Below are 15,197 nucleotides of genomic sequence, written 5' to 3' on the forward strand. Positions count from 1 at the left end.
GGAGGTCGTGCCACGCACAACGGGGGAGGTCGTGCCACGCACAACGAAGGAGGTCGTGCCACGCACAACGGGGGAGGTCATGCCACGCACAACGGGGGAGGTCGTGCCACGCACAACGGGGGAGGTCGTGCCACGCACAACGAAGGAGGTCGTGCCACGCACAACGGGGGAGGTCGTGCCACGCACAACGGGGGAGGTCGTGCCACGCACAACGGGGGAGGTCGTGCCACGCACAACGGGGGAGGTCGTGCCACGCACAACGGGGGAGGTCGTGCCACGCACAACGGGGAGGTCGTGCCACGCACAACGGGGAGGTCGTGCCACGCACAACGGGGGGGGTCGTGCCACGCACAACGGGGGGGGTCGTGCCACGCACAATGGGGGGGTCGTGCCACGCACAACGGGGGGTCGTGCCACGTACAACGAAGGGGTCGTGCCACGCACAACGGGGGGTCGTGCCACGCACAACAGGGAGGTCGTGCCACGCACAACGGAGGTCGTGCCACGCACAACGGGGAAGTCGTGCCACGCACAACGGGGAGGTCGTGCCACGCACAACGGGGAGGTCGTGCCACGCACAACGGGGGGGTCGTGCCACGCACAACGAAGGGGTCGTGCCACGCACAACGGGAAGGTCGTGCCACGCACAACGGGGAGGTCGTGCCACGCACAACGGGGGGGTCGTGCCACGCACAACGAGGAGGTCGTGCCACGCACAACGGGGAGGTCGTGCCACGCACAACGGGGAGGTCGTGCCACGCACAACAGGGGGGTCATGCCACGCACAACGGGGGGTCGTGCCACGCACAACGGGGGGGGGTCATGCCACGCACAACGGGGAGGTCGTCCCAAGCACAACGGGGAGGTCGTGCCACGCACAACGTGGGGGGTCATGCCACGCACAACGGAGGATCGTGCCACGCACAACGGGGAGATCGTGCCACGCACAACGTGGGGGGTCATGCCACGCACAACGGAGGGTCGTGCCACGCACAACGGGGGGGTCATGCCACGCACAACGGGGAGGTCGTGCCACGCACAACGGGGAGGTCGTGCCACGCACAACGGGGAGGTCGTGCCACGCACAACGGGGAGGTCGTGCCACGCACAACGGGGAGGTCGTGCCACACACAACGGGGAGGTCGTGTCACGCACAACGTGCCAAATATAATCATTTAAATAGTCTAAACAAGGCAATTCCAGTTATAATTAATAACATCGTTTTAGGATAATATTCGTTAGCGGGTGACGATTGTGGTTTTCTCGATGCTGCAGATTTAATTTTTGCTTCGATGAACTACAATTTTTGTTGAGACTCTTTGAGAGTTGCTGTGAGTCTAGCTGTCTCTTGCTGACCCCGCTCCGTAATGTGAACCTTGTGTTACTGACACGCGTCTTCAAGCTTCAGACACTGTTCACCAATAGTCTCTAACAACCTGATGTCCTTTTTAAGCGCTTCCATTTCTTCTTGTTTCCGTTCATTATCGAGTTAACAGGCAAGTGTTCGTGTCTGAATTGCACTTAAGGTGACCTCGGCCTGGTGAAGTGATTGTCTCACGTGCCTCAGCTCTGAATTAAGAAGTCCCTCTTCTATTTTATGAGATGTTTTCGTACGCAACATATCAGCAGATATACTTGTATATCTTGACCAGATTTCCTTCTTTTCACTCTAGCACTTAATTTCTCTCACTTAATACTCTTTTATCAATTTATCTTTTATCAACATTTGTTTGTAAACAAATTTATATTATTTATTCTTGCGGTTATATTAGTCTTTCCAATAGTCACTTAAATTCAAAGCGTTTCTAAACTCGGTTTCGACAGAGTTGTGTTTTTGTTTGACACCTTCGAGCTCTGAGTGGAGAAGTGCGTGTTCCTCATGTTTTTGTTAGAGTTGAGCTTCAACAGCGTCGCACGTGTTAATCACGTGATCTTTGTGCTCTACACCTTCCCTCTTCATTAATGCTTCTCCTTGCGAGTGATCTTCGCTCTCATCCTCACCAACAGTTTCCATATCATTACTACTGCGTTTGGAGAGTGAATGTGAAGCTTATAGTTGCTCACGAAGCTGGGCGTTCTCTGTCTCTTTGGCAGCGACGGTTTTTCTCAATCTTGCAATATTCCGGCGGAGAATTAGGTTTTCATTCGTCACCTCATTGTGCAACTCATGCTTTTCGTCTGCGATACTTCTCATGTCTTCTAAATCAACGATAAGTTTCTGGTGCTTGTTATGCAGCCTTTTGTGCTGCTTTTGCTTCTCCTCGACAATTTGTCTCATATTTTCCACATGAGCAATAAGCTCATGGTGCTCCTTGTGCAGTTGCTCGTGTTGCTTGTGTTTCTCCTCAAGCTCACCTTTAACATGGGTAAATTATTGATGGGCGTGGTCTCTCTAACTGACCATAGCAGTCAGCTCGTTCTTCCCGCGTTCATGTAACGCATAATAGTTACGATACAGATCCCTGTATTACGCCCTGAGGCCCTCTACTTAGTCTTTACATTTCCCTTCCTCCGATTGCGCTTGTAGTAAATCTTTGTACAATTTATTTGCCCTAATATTGGCAGATTCAATTTTTGCCTTGAGTGGCATGTAGATATTTTTACTCGTCTCGCGAAAGCGTGCGCAGCTGTCGAAATGCTTCTGAAGGTCTTTAAGCTCTGCCTGGAGCGCACCGATGTCTTTGCTTTCATGTTCCTGCAGTGTGGTTCTACATTTTTGGAACTCCCAATAGTAATAGTCACGATCGTCTTGCAGGTCCTCCACCTTCGAGGTCATCTCCGCAGTATTGTCTCGTAGTTCCTCATACTTTTTCACCAACTTTGCATTTTCCTTCATTTTTTTCTACGTAATTATTTTCTAATTTTTTAATTTTTATTTTATTTGGTCATTTTCTGACGAAAATTTTTCTATGGTTTCGGACGATAAATTGAGATGACGTTTTGTGTCATCGTTGGATTCAGTGAGAGTCGTTAAGGCCAGTTAATGACCTGACACGTCCTGACCATGGTCCTTGTTAAGACCTGACACCTCCTTACCATGATCCCGGGCATGACCTGACACCTCCTGACCATGGTCCTTGTTAAGACCTGACACCTCCTGACCATGGTCCCGGTGAACACCTGACACCTCCTGACCATGGTCCCTGTGAACACCTGACACCTCCTGACCATGGTCCCTGTGAACACCTGACACCTCCTGACCATGGTCCCTGTGAACACCTGACACCTCCTGACCATGGTCCCTGTGAACACCTGACACCTCCTGACCATGGTCCCTGTGAACACCTGACACCTCCTGATCAAGGTGTCTGGGAACACCTTAGGGGTAGATCTCACACCTGGTGATCTTGGACCCGGGGTAGATCTCACATCTCCTAGCTGACCGCTGTATGTGTTAAGACCTGACACCTAGCTGGCCACGGTCCCGGTGAAGGCCTGGAGCTTCAGGGGTCTGGTCCACTGGGGCACCTGGTGCCTGGTCCTGGGAGAGAGCTGGTGCCTGGTCCTGGGAGAGAGCTGGTGCCTGGTCCTGGGAGAGAGCTGGTGCCTGGTCCTGGGAGAGTGCTGGTGCCTGGTCCTGGGAGAGTGCTGGTGCCTGGTCGTGGGAGAGAGCTGGTGCCTGGTCCTGGGAGAGTGCTGGTGCCTGGTCGTGGGAGAGAGCTGGTGCCTGGTCGTGGGAGAGAGCTGGTGCCTGGTCGTGGGAGAGTGCTGGTGCCTGGTCCTCGGAGAGAGCTGGTGCCTGGTCGTGGGAGAGAGCTAGTGCCTGGGAGAGTCCTGGTGTCTGGTCGTGGTAGAGAGCTGGTGCCTGGTCGTGGTAGAGAGCTAGTGCCTGGGAGAGTCCTGGTGCCTGGTCCTGGGAGAGTCCTGGTGCCTGGTCGTGGGAGAGTCCTGGTGCCTGGTCCTGGGAGAAACCTGGCTAACCTGAACCACACAACACCAAGAGAATCTTTACAGACCAAATTATACTTTTCATTTGCATAATTATTAAATAAATTGTATAATTTTGTTTTACTATTGATAATCATTTCATTACTGCTGTTGATTTTGTCGTGAAAGTGGGATGATGCATCATAATAACCCCAGGTGATAAACACATCAGGTGTGTAGCAGGTGATAAACACATCAGGTGTGTATCAGGGAATAAACACACCAGGTGTGTAGCAGGTGATAAACACACCAGGTGTGTAGCAGGTGATATACACACCAGGTGTGTAGCAGGTGATATACACACCAGGTGTGTAGCAGGTGATAAACACAGCAGGTGTGTAGCAGGTGATAAACACACCAGGTGTGTAGCAGGTGATAAACACACCAGGTGTGTAGCAGGTGATAAACACACCAGGTGTGTAGCAGGTGATAAATACACCAGGTGTGTAGCAGGTGATAAACACACCAGGTGTGTAGCAGGGAATAAACACACCAGGTGTGTAGCAGGTGATAAACACACCAGGTGTGTAGCAGGGAATAAACACACCCGGTGTGTACCTGGGGGTACACACATCAGGTGTGTACCTGGGGATAAAAGTACACCAGGTGTGTACCTGGGGATAATAGTACACCAGGTGTGTACCTGGGGATAATAGTACACCAGGTGTGTACCTGGGGATAAACCTACACCAGGTGTGTACCTTGAGATAAACTTACACCAGGTGTGCACCTGGGGATAAAGTTACACCAGGTGTGCACCTTGGGATAAACTTACACAAGGTGTGCACCTGGGGATAAACTTACACCAGGTGTGTACCTGGGAATAAACTTACACCAGGTGTGCACCTGGGGATAAACTTACACCAGGTGTGCACCTGGGGATAAACTTTCTCCAGGTGTGCACCTGGGGATAAACTTACACTAGGAGTGCACCTGGGGGATAAACTTACAACAGGTGTGCACCTGTGGGATAAACTTACACCAGGTGTGCACCTGGGGGATAAACTTACACCAGGTGTGCACCTGGGGGATAAACTTACACCAGGTGTGCACCTGGGGGATAAACTTACACTGAGTGTGCACCTGGGGATAAACTTACACCAGGTGTGCACCTGGGGGATAAACTTACACCAGGTGTGAACCTGGAGATAAAAGTACACCAGGTGTGTACCTGGGGGTAAAAGTACACCAGGTGTGTACCTGGGGATAAAAGTACACCAGGTGTGTACCTGGGGATAAAAGTACACCAGGTGTGTACCTGGGGATAAAAGTACACCAGGTGTGTACCTGGGGCTAAACTTACACCAGGTGTGCACCTGGGGATAAATTTACACCAGGTGTGCACCTGGGGATAAACTTACACCAGGTGTGTACCTGGGAATAAACTTACACCAGGTGTGCACCTTGGGATAAACTTACAGCAGGTGTGCACCTGGGGATAAACTTACAGAAGGTGTGCACCTGGGGATAAACTTACACTAGGAGTGCACCTGGGGGATAAACTTACAACAGGTGTGCACCTGTGGGATAAACTAACACCAGGTGTGCACCTGGTGGATAAACTTACACCAGGTGTGCACCTGGAGGATAAACTTACACCAGGTGTGCACCTGGGGGATAAACTTACACCAGGTGTGCACCTGGGGATAAACTTACACCAGGTGTGCACCTGGGGGATAAACTTACACCAGGTGTGAACCTGGGGATAAAAGTACACCAGGTGTGTACCTGGGGGTATAAGTACACCAGGTGTGTACTTGGGGATAAAAGTACACCAGGTGTGTACCTGGGGATAAAAGTACACCAGGTGTGTACCTGGGGATAAAGGTACACCAGGTGTGTACCTGGGGACAAAAGTACACCAGCTGTGCACCTTGGGATAAAAGTACACCAGGTGTGCACCTTGGGATAAAAGTACACCAGCTGTGTACCTGGGGATAAAAGTACACCAGGTGTGCACCTTGGGATAAAAGTACACCAGGTGTGCACCTGGGGATAAAAGTACACCAGCTGTGTACCTGGGGATAAAAGTACACCAGGTGTGCACCTTGGGATAAAAGTACACCAGGTGTGCATCTTGGGATAAAAGTACACCAGGTGTGCACCTGGAGATAAAAGTTCACCAGGTGTGTACCTGGGGATAAAAGTACACCAGGTGTGTACCTGGGGATAAAAGTACACCAGGTGTGCACCTTGGGATAAAAGTACACCAGGTGTGCACCTTGGGATAAAAGTACACCAGGTGTGCACCTGGGGATAAAAGTACACCAGGTGTGCACCTGGGGATAAAAGTACTCAGGAGACAACTCCATAGTCTCCTGACACTGATGGATGCCTATTACTATTACTATTACTATTACTACTATTACCACCATTTTCTCTTAATTGCCTCTTTCCTTCACAATAATATTGCTTCAAATGAAAAAAGTATCTCTGTGAAGGAAAAAAAAATAAGCAGAAGAGAAATGTAGTAAAGTTAAGATGCAGAAGCTGAACGTGGTCGTGCCACGCACAACGGGGGAGGTCGTGCCACGCACAACGGGGGAGGTCGTGCCACGCACAACGGGGGAGGTCGTGCCACGCACAACGAAGGAGGTCGTGCCACGCACAACGGAGGAGGTCGTGCCACGCACAACGGGGGAGGTCGTGCCACGCACAACGGGGGAGGTCGTGCCACGCACAACGGGGGAGGTCGTGCCACGCACAACGGGGGAGGTCGTGCCACGCACAACGAAGGAGGTCGTGCCACGCACAACGGGGGAGGTCGTACCACGCACAACGGGGGAGGTCGTGCCACGCACAACGAAGGAGGTCGTGCCACGCACAACGGGGGAGGTCGTGCCACGCACAACGAAGGAGGTCGTGCCACGCACAACGGGGGAGGTCATGCCACGCACAACGGGGGAGGTCGTGCCACGCACAACGGGGGAGGTCGTGCCACGCACAACGAAGGAGGTCGTGCCACGCACAACGGGGGAGGTCGTGCCACGCACAACGGGGGAGGTCGTGCCACGCACAACGGGGGAGGTCGTGCCACGCACAACGGGGGAGGTCGTGCCACGCACAACGGGGGAGGTCGTGCCACGCACAACGGGGAGGTCGTGCCACGCACAACGGGGAGGTCGTGCCACGCACAACGGGGGGGGTCGTGCCACGCACAACGGGGGGGGTCGTGCCACGCACAATGGGGGGGGTCGTGCCACGCACAATGGGGGGGTCGTGCCACGCACAACGGGGGGTCGTGCCACGTACAACGAAGGGGTCGTGCCACGCACAACGGGGGGTCGTGCCACGCACAACGGGGAGGTCGTGCCACGCACAACGGAGGTCGTGCCACGCACAACGGGGAAATCGTGCCACGCACAACGGGGAGGTCGTGCCACGCACAACGGGGAGGTCGTGCCACGCACAACGGGGGGGTCGTGCCACGCACAACGAAGGGGTCGTGCCACGCACAACGGGAAGGTCGTGCCACGCACAACGGGGAGGTCGTGCCACGCACAACGAGGAGGGTCGTGCCACGCACAACGGGGAGGTCGTGCCACGCACAACGGGGAGGTCGTGCCACGCACAACAGGGGGGTCATGCCACGCACAACAGGGGGGTCGTGCCACGCACAACGGGGGGGGGTCATGCCACGCACAACGGGGGGGGGTCATGCCACGCACAACGGGGAGGTCGTCCCAAGCACAACGGGGAGGTCGTGCCACGCACAACGGGGAGGTCGTGCCACGCACAACGTGGGGGGTCATGCCACGCACAACGGAGGATCGTGCCACGCACAACGGGGAGGTCGTGCCACGCACAACGTGGGGGGTCATGCCACGCACAACGGAGGGTCGTGCCACGCACAACGGGGGGGGTCATGCCACGCACAACGGGGAGGTCGTGCCACGCACAACGGGGAGGTCGTGCCACGCACAACGGGGAGGTCGTGCCACGCACAACGGGGAGGTCGTGCCACACACAACGGGGAGGTCGTGTCACGCACAACGTGCCAAATATAATCATTTAAATAGTCTAAACAAGGCAATTCCAGTTATAATTAATAACATCGTTTTAGGATAATATTCGTTAGCGGGTGACGATTGTGGTTTTCTCGATGCTGCAGATTTAATTTTTGCTTCGATGAACTACAATTTTTGTTGAGACTCTTTGAGAGTTGCTGTGAGTCTAGCTGTCCTCTTGCTGACCCCGCTCCGTAATGTGAACCTTGTGTTACTGACACGCGTCTTCAAGCTTCAGACACTGTTCACCAATAGTCTCTAACAACCTGATGTCCTTTTTAAGCGCTTCCATTTCTTCTTGTTTCCGTTCATTATCGAGTTAACAGGCAAGTGTTCGTGTCTGAATTGCACTTAAGGTGACCTCGGCCTGGTGAAGTGATTGTCTCACGTGCCTCAGCTCTGAATTAAGAAGTCCCTCTTCTATTTTATGAGATGTTTTCGTACGCAACATATCAGCAGATATACTTGTATATCTTGACCAGATTTCCTTCTTTTCACTCTAGCACTTAATTTCTCTCACTTAATACTCTTTTATCAATTTATCTTTTATCAACATTTGTTTGTAAACAAATTTATATTATTTATTCTTGCGGTTATATTAGTCTTTCCAATAGTCACTTAAATTCAAAGCGTTTCTAAACTCGGTTTCGACAGAGTTGTGTTTTTGTTTGACACCTTCGAGCTCTGAGTGGAGAAGTGCGTGTTCCTCATGTTTTTGTTAGAGTTGAGCTTCAACAGCGTCGCACGTGTTAATCACGTGATCTTTGTGCTCTACACCTTCCCTCTTCATTAATGCTTCTCCTTGCGAGTGATCTTCGCTCTCATCCTCACCAACAGTTTCCATATCATTACTACTGCGTTTGGAGAGTGAATGTGAAGCTTATAGTTGCTCACGAAGCTGGGCGTTCTCTGTCTCTTTGGCAGCGACGGTTTTTCTCAATCTTGCAATATTCCGGCGGAGAATTAGGTTTTCATTCGTCACCTCATTGTGCAACTCATGCTTTTCGTCTGCGATACTTCTCATGTCTTCTAAATCAACGATAAGTTTCTGGTGCTTGTTATGCAGCCTTTTGTGCTGCTTTTGCTTCTCCTCGACAATTTGTCTCATATTTTCCACATGAGCAATAAGCTCATGGTGCTCCTTGTGCAGTTGCTCGTGTTGCTTGTGTTTCTCCTCAAGCTCACCTTTAACATGGGTAAATTATTGATGGGCGTGGTCTCTCTAACTGACCATAGCAGTCAGCTCGTTCTTCCCGCGTTCATGTAACGCATAATAGTTACGATACAGATCCCTGTATTACGCCCTGAGGCCCTCTACTTAGTCTTTACATTTCCCTTCCTCCGATTGCGCTTGTAGTAAATCTTTGTACAATTTATTTGCCCTAATATTGGCAGATTCAATTTTTGCCTTGAGTGGCATGTAGATATTTTTACTCGTCTCGCGAAAGCGTGCGCAGCTGTCGAAATGCTTCTGAAGGTCTTTAAGCTCTGCCTGGAGCGCACCGATGTCTTTGCTTTCATGTTCCTGCAGTGTGGTTCTACATTTTTGGAACTCCCAATAGTAATAGTCACGATCGTCTTGCAGGTCCTCCACCTTCGAGGTCATCTCCGCAGTATTGTCTCGTAGTTCCTCATACTTTTTCACCAACTTTGCATTTTCCTTCATTTTTTTCTACGTAATTATTTTCTAATTTTTTAATTTTTATTTTATTTGGTCACTTTCTGACGAAAATTTTTCTATGGTTTCGGACGATAAATTGAGATGACGTTTTGTGTCATCGTTGGATTCAGTGAGAGTCGTTAAGGCCAGTTAATGACCTGACACCTCCTGACCATGGTCCTTGTTAAGACCTGACACCTCCTTACCATGATCCCGGGCATGACCTGACACCTCCTGACCATGGTCCTTGTTAAGACCTGACACCTCCTGACCATGGTCCTTGTTAAGACCTGACACCTCCTTACCATGATCCCGGGCATGACCTGACACCTCCTGACCATGGTCCCGGTGAACACCTGACACCTCCTGACCATGGTCCCTGTGAACACCTGACACCTCCTGACCATGGTCCCTGTGAACACCTGACACCTCCTGACCATGGTCCCTGTGAACACCTGACACCTCCTGACCATGGTCCCTGTGAACACCTGACACCTCCTGACCATGGTCCCTGTGAACACCTGACACCTCCTGATCAAGGTGTCTGGGAACACCTTAGGGGTAGATCTCACACCTGGTGATCTTGGACCCGGGGTAGATCTCACATCTCCTAGCTGACCGCTGTATGTGTTAAGACCTGACACCTAGCTGGCCACGGTCCCGGTGAAGGCCTGGAGCTTCAGGGGTCTGGTCCACTGGGGCACCTGGTGCCTGGTCCTGGGAGAGAGCTGGTGCCTGGTCCTGGGAGAGAGCTGGTGCCTGGTCCTGGGAGAGAGCTGGTGCCTGGTCGTGGGAGAGTGCTGGTGCCTGGTCCTGGGAGAGTGCTGGTGCCTGGTCCTGGGAGAGAGCTGGTGCCTGGTCCTGGGAGAGTGCTGGTGCCTGGTCGTGGGAGAGAGCTGGTGCCTGGTCGTGGGAGAGAGCTGGTGCCTGGTCGTGGGAGAGTGCTGGTGCCTGGTCCTCGGAGAGAGCTGGTGCCTGGTCGTGGGAGAGAGCTAGTGCCTGGGAGAGTCCTGGTGTCTGGTCGTGGTAGAGAGCTGGTGCCTGGTCGTGGTAGAGAGCTAGTGCCTGGGAGAGTCCTGGTGCCTGGTCCTGGGAGAGTCCTGGTGCCTGGTCGTGGGAGAGTCCTGGTGCCTGGTCCTGGGAGAAACCTGGCTAACCTGAACCACACAACACCAAGAGAATCTTTACAGACCAAATTATACTTTTCATTTGCATAATTATTAAATAAATTGTATAATTTTGTTTTACTATTGATAATCATTTCATTACTGCTGTTGATTTTGTCGTGAAAGTGGGATGATGCATCATAATGACCCCAGGTGATAAACACATCAGGTGTGTAGCAGGTGATAAACACATCAGGTGTGTAGCAGGTGATAAACACATCAGGTGTGTAGCAGGTGATAAACACATCAGGTGTGTATCAGGGAATAAACACACCAGGTGTGTAGCAGGTGATAAACACACCAGGTGTGTAGCAGGTGATATACACACCAGGTGTGTAGCAGGTGATAAACACACCAGGTGTGTAGCAGGTGATAAACACACCAGGTGTGTAGCAGGTGATAAACACACCAGGTGTGTAGCAGGTGATAAACACACCAGGTGTGTAGCAGGTGATAAATACACCAGGTGTGTAGCAGGTGATAAACACACCAGGTGTGTAGCAGGGAATAAACACACCAGGTGTGTAGCAGGTGATAAACACACCAGGTGTGTAGCAGGGAATAAACACACCAGGTGTGTAGCAGGTGATAAACACACCCGGTGTGTACCTGGGGGTACACACATCAGGTGTGTACCTGGGGATAAAAGTACACCAGGTGTGTACCTGGGGATAATAGTACACCAGGTGTGTACCTGGGGATAATAGTACACCAGGTGTGTACCTGGGGATAAACTTACACCAGGTGTGTACCTTGAGATAAACTTACACCAGGTGTGCACCTGGGGATAAAGTTACACCAGGTGTGCACCTTGGGATAAACTTACACAAGGTGTGCACCTGGGGATAAACTTACACCAGGTGTGTACCTGGGAATAAACTTACACCAGGTGTGCACCTGGGGACAAACTTACACCAGGTGTGCACCTGGGGATAAACTTACTCCAGGTGTGCACCTGGGGATAAACTTACACTAGGAGTGCACCTGGGGGATAAACTTACAACAGGTGTGCACCTGTGGGATAAACTTACACCAGGTGTGCACCTGGGGGATAAACTTACACCAGGTGTGCACCTGGGGGATAAACTTACACCAGGTGTGCACCTGGGGGATAAACTTACACCGAGTGTGCACCTGGGGATAAACTTACACCAGGTGTGCACCTGGGGGATAAACTTACACCAGGTGTGAACCTGGAGATAAAAGTACACCAGGTGTGTACCTGGGGGTAAAAGTACACCAGGTGTGTACCTGGGGATAAAAGTACACCAGGTGTGTACCTGGGGATAAAAGTACACCAGGTGTGTACCTGGGGATAAAAGTACACCAGGTGTGTACCTGGGGCTAAACTTACACCAGGTGTGCACCTGGGGATAAACTTACACCAGGTGTGCACCTGGGGATAAACTTACACCAGGTGTGTACCTGGGAATAAACTTACACCAGGTGTGCACCTTGGGATAAACTTACACCAGGTGTGCACCTGGGGATAAAATTACAGCAGGTGTGCACCTGGGGATAAACTTACACTAGGAGTGCACCTGGGGGATAAACTTACAACAGGTGTGCACCTGTGGGATAAACTAACACCAGGTGTGCACCTGGTGGATAAACTTACACCAGGTGTGCACCTGGAGGATAAACTTACACCAGGTGTGCACCTGGGGGATAAACTTACACCAGGTGTGCACCTGGGGATAAACTTACACCAGGTGTGCACCTGGGGGATAAACTTACACCAGGTGTGCACCTGGGGGATAAACTTACACCAGGTGTGCACCTGGGGGATAAACTTACACCGAGTGTGCACCTGGGGATAAACTTACACCAGGTGTGCACCTGGGGGATAAACTTACACCAGGTGTGAACCTGGAGATAAAAGTACACCAGGTGTGTACTTGGGGATAAAAGTACACCAGGTGTGTACCTGGGGATAAAAGTACACCAGGTGTGTACCTGGGGATAAAGGTACACCAGGTGTGTACCTGGGGACAAAAGTACACCAGGTGTGCACCTTGGGATAAAAGTACACCAGGTGTGCACCTTGGGATAAAAGTACACCAGCTGTGTACCTGGGGATAAAAGTACACCAGGTGTGCACCTTGGGATAAAAGTACACCAGGTGTGCACCTGAGGATAAAAGTACACCAGCTGTGTACCTGGGGATAAAAGTACACCAGGTGTGCACCTTGGGATAAAAGTACACCAGGTGTGCATCTTGGGACAAAAGTACACCAGGTGTGCACCTTGAGATAAAAGTTCACCAGGTGTGTACCTGGGGATAAAAGTACACCAGGTGTGTACCTGGGGATAAAAGTACACCAGGTGTGCACCTTGGAATAAAAGTACACCAGGTGTGCACCTTGGGATAAAAGTACACCAGGTGTGCACTTGGGGATAAAAGTACTCACGAGACAAGTCCATAGTCTCCTGACACTGATGGATGCCTATTACTATTACTACTATTACCACCATTTTCTCCTAATTGCCTCTTTCCTTCACAATAATATTGCTTCAACTGAAAAAAGTATCTCTGTGAAGGAAAAAAAAATAAGCAGAAGAGAAATGTAGTAAAGTTAAGATGCAGAAGCTGAACGTGGTCGTGCCACGCACAACGGGGGAGGTCGTGCCACGCACAACGAAGGAGGTCGTGCCACGCACAACGGGGGAGGTCATGCCACGCACAACGGGGGAGGTCGTGCCACGCACAACGGGGGAGGTCGTGCCACGCACAACGAAGGAGGTCGTGCCACGCACAACGGGGGAGGTCGTGCCACGCACAACGGGGGAGGTCGTGCCACGCACAACGAAGGAGGTCGTGCCACGCACAACGGGGGAGGTCGTGCCACGCACAACGGGGGAGGTCGTGCCACGCACAACGGGGGAGGTCGTGCCACGCATAACGGGGGAGGTCGTGCCACGCACAACGAAGGAGGTCGTGCCACGCACAACGAAGGAGGTCGTGCCACGCACAACGGGGGAGGTCGTGCCACGCACAACGGGGGAGGTCGTGCCACGCACAACGGGGGAGGTCGTGCCACGCACAACGGGGGAGGTCGTGCCACGTACAACGGGGAGGTCGTGCCACGCACAACGGGGGGGGGGTCGTGCCACGCACAACGGGGGGGGGGGGGGGTCGTGCCACGCACAATGGGGGGGGGGTCGTGCCACGCACAATGGGGGGGGGGGTCGTGCCACGCACAACGGGGGGTCGTGCCACGTACAACGAAGGGGTCGTGCCACGCACAACGGGGGGTCGTGCCACGCACAACGGGGAGGTCGTGCCACGCACAACGGAGGTCGTGCCACGCACAACGGGGAAATCGTGCCACGCACAACGGGGAGGTCGTGCCACGCACAACGGGGAGGTCGTGCCACGCACAACGGGGAGGTCGTGCCACGCACAACGGGGGGGTCGTGCCACGCACAACGGGGGGGTCGTGCCACGCACAACGGGGGGTCGTGCCACGCACAACGAAGGAAGGTCGTGCCACGCACAACGGGGAGGTCGTGCCACGCACAACGGGGGGGTCGTGCCACGCACAACGAGGAGGTCGTGCCACGCACAACGAGGAGGTCGTGCCACGCACAACGGGGAGGTCGTGCCACGCACAACAGGGGGGGTCATGCCACGCACAACGGGGGGTCGTGCCACGCACAACGGGGGGTCATGCCACGCACAACGGGGAGGTCGTCCCAAGCACAACGGGGAGGTCGTGCCACGCACAACGGGGAGGTCGTGCCACGCACAACGTGGGGGGTCATGCCACGCACAACGGAGGATCGTGCCACGCACAACGGGGAGGTCGTGCCACGCACAACGTGGGGGGTCATGCCACGCACAACGGAGGGTCGTGCCACGCACAACGGGGGGGTCATGCCACGCACAACGGGGAGGTCGTGCCACGCACAACGGGGAGGTCGTGCCACGCACAACGGGGAGGTCGTGCCACGCACAACGGGGAGGTCGTGCCACACACAACGGGGAGGTCGTGTCACGCACAACGTGCCAAATATAATCAATTAAATAGTCTAAACAAGGCAATTCCAGTTATAATTAATAACATCGTTTTAGGATAATATTCGTTAGCGGGTGACGATTGTGGTTTTCTCGATGCTGCAGATTTAATTTTTGCTTCGATGAACTACAATTTTTGTTGAGACTCTTTGAGAGTTGCTGTGAGTCTAGCTGTCTCTTGCTGACCCCGCTCCGTAATGTGAACCTTGTGTTACTGACACGCGTCTTCAAGCTTCAGACACTGTTCACCAATAGTCTCTAACAACCTGATGTCCTTTTTAAGCGCTTCCATTTCTTCTTGTTTCCGTTCATTATCGAGTTAACAGGCAAGTGTTCGTGTCTGAATTGCACTTAAGGTGACCTCGGCCTGGTGAAGTGATTGTCTCACGTGCCTCAGCTCTGAATTAAGAAGTCCCTCT

General features: G+C 52.7%; 1 protein-coding gene and 1 long non-coding RNA gene across 2 annotated transcripts in view; both read right to left on the reverse strand.

The window, feature by feature from the left end:
- LOC138365849 (WD repeat-containing protein 86-like) overlaps nt 1-15,197 on the reverse strand; it is an 83,010-nt gene that overhangs the window by 48,654 nt on the left and 19,159 nt on the right. The window lies entirely within an intron of this gene.
- On the reverse strand, nt 8,557-10,836 carry LOC138365847 (uncharacterized). The gene is made up of 2 exons (XR_011229049.1): nt 9,918-10,836; nt 8,557-9,785 (listed from the first exon to the last, which is right to left on the reverse strand). It is a non-coding gene; the product is annotated as an uncharacterized lncRNA (long non-coding RNA).

The sequence above is a fragment of the Procambarus clarkii genome, chromosome 18 (genome assembly GCF_040958095.1).
Source record: "Procambarus clarkii isolate CNS0578487 chromosome 18, FALCON_Pclarkii_2.0, whole genome shotgun sequence".
In the NCBI taxonomy this organism is placed as follows: domain Eukaryota; kingdom Metazoa; phylum Arthropoda; class Malacostraca; order Decapoda; family Cambaridae; genus Procambarus; species Procambarus clarkii.